The sequence below is a fragment of the Aquarana catesbeiana genome, linkage group LG11 (assembly GCF_042186555.1).
Source record: "Aquarana catesbeiana isolate 2022-GZ linkage group LG11, ASM4218655v1, whole genome shotgun sequence".
NCBI lineage: Eukaryota > Metazoa > Chordata > Amphibia > Anura > Ranidae > Aquarana > Aquarana catesbeiana.
The window spans coordinates 41,073,217-41,075,450 of record NC_133334.1 but is presented as its reverse complement, the minus strand read 5'-3'; the positions used below and the strand labels follow the sequence as shown (position 1 = coordinate 41,075,450).

The window sequence follows — 2,234 nt, the reverse complement described above, 5'->3', positions numbered from 1 at the left end:
ATTCTCTATGGGCATTCCACTTTGTTCCATTACTCTCTATGGGCATTCCATCTCCCTGTTAAAGTCTATGGGCATTCCATTCTGTCATTCCTTTTAGTATGTCCCCCAATCAGTGCCTCCTCATTGGTGCAGGGAGGTTTCAACAATGCCTTACTTTAAAAATAAATTAAATGGGTTAAATATACTATTAAAAAACAAATGGAATAAAATGTATTTTTATTTTCTTAAAAAGCCTCCAATAAACAGAGTTTATATAAAAAAAAAGTATCCTTTTTAATTACAAAAAGAAAAAAATACACCTAGCAGAGGATGGTTTCGATCCATCAACCTCTGGGTTATGGGCTCAGCACGCTTCCACTGCACATTCACTCTCTGCACTATTTGGTTGCTATGTAACTTGTTTGTGTATCGTTATGTAACTGTTCAATGACGTTTGATGGGCGGGTACTGCACTCGCACAATGCTTAGTGGCAGAGTTGTTGATTTGCATGCGGCGCTTTGCTTCAAAATATGCTTTATGTTGCTTATTTTCTTTATTTAAATCAACTTTTCAATTTACAGACATTATTTATCAGGAAGAAAAGCAATTCATAGAATTAGTTTGGAATATATAAATTAAAGTATCAATATTTTTCACTCTCCCTAAGTTGGTCAGTTCAGTACTTGGTGGGGTTTATATAACTCTCAGGATCCCCATAGGATTGTCCTCGCTTCGGCAGGACATATACTAAAATTGGAACGATACAGAGAAGATTAGCGTGGCCCCTGCGCAAGGTTAACACGCAAATTCGTGAAGCGTTCCATATTTTCTTGCCCCAAATATAACGTACTCAATTACTTTTTCCTTCTTGTTATGAACCATTAAATAATAATAAAAAAAAATTATATATATTTATATATATATATATATCCACTTCAGGACCGCTCACTGTATATATACGTCATTTTTTTTAAAGATGGATATCTCGGTAACGGCAGCAGCTGCTGCCACAACCGAGGTATCCATCTTTAGGGCCGGCGTTTCTGTACACGATAATGGTGGTCTCTGCAGCGGGTTCGCCGCGAGATCACCGTTATCGGCGGAGGGAGAGGTGCCACCCCCCCTCCCGCCGCTCTCCCGCACCCGGAGCCGTAGGTAGCGGCGGAGGAGATCGGGACCTGTCACTGTTGAGGTACTGAGACGAGTGAGGCCAAGATGGCCCCCACCCGTCTCTATACCATAGGACGGCCGGAGCGACGTCATTACGTCAGCTCCGCCCACTTTCTTAAAGGCACAATTTTTTTTGTGTCATTTTTTTTAACGACTTTTTTTTTTTTTTTTTTTTTGCATTTTAGTCTAAATATGAGATCTGAGGACTTTTTGACCCCCCAGATCTCATATTTAAGAGGACCTGTCATGCTTTTTTCTATTACAAGGGATGTTTAAATTCCTTGTAATAGGAATAAAAGTGATCCAAATTTTTTTTAAAAAAAAACAGTGAAAAAATAAATAAAATAAAGTAAAATAAATAATAAAAAAAAAAAAAAAATTTTTTAAAACGCCCTGTCCCGACGAGCTCGCGCGCAGAAGCGAACGCATACGTGAATAGTATAATGGGAAGCAAGATGTGACCTGGAGTCAGAACCATTGGTCATATCAGATCAATCTTTAGCAGACATACTCTCTATGTTCAGTAGTGATGTTCAAATTTGACATTAAGTGGGAATATTAATGTTTTCTATGGAATGCCCAACATATGACAGAAGGGAATGCCCATAGAGTATAATGGGAAGTAAATCTAAACTCATTTGCAGGCAAATTTGAGAGACATAGCAAATCCACCTTTACCACAGCTGTTCTTCAAGTAGAATAGCAGATTGTAAGATTGAGATTTTTTGGGATTACAGCTGTTTTCTATGGAATGGCAGATAAATGATAGAAAGGAATGCCCATAGAGTATAATGGGAAGCAAGATGTGACCCGGAGTCAGAACCATTCAACATATCAAAGCTATTTAAAAGGGACATATATTCCATCTGAGACAACAGCCTCATTTAAAGGCTTTGCCTTTATTTAAGACTTTTTTTTTTTTATGTATAAAAATTGAAGATGCAATCCCGATCTTTGTTCTTCATCAAGCAGCATGTGTGCCTGATAGGGATGAGCTTCGAGTTCGAGTCTAACTCATGTTCGACTCGAACATTGGCTGTTCGCAAGTTCACCGAACAGCGAACAATTTGGGGTGTTCGCGGCA

The 2,234-nt window shown here is 38.6% G+C and overlaps 1 non-coding gene across 1 annotated transcript; it reads left to right on the top strand.

Annotated features, from left to right (window-relative positions):
• Positions 1 to 703: 703 nt before the first annotated feature.
• On the top strand, positions 704 to 810 carry LOC141113078 (U6 spliceosomal RNA). The gene has a single exon (XR_012236710.1). It is a non-coding gene; the product is annotated as a U6 spliceosomal RNA (small nuclear RNA).
• The last annotated feature ends 1,424 nt before the right edge of the window (positions 811 to 2,234 follow it).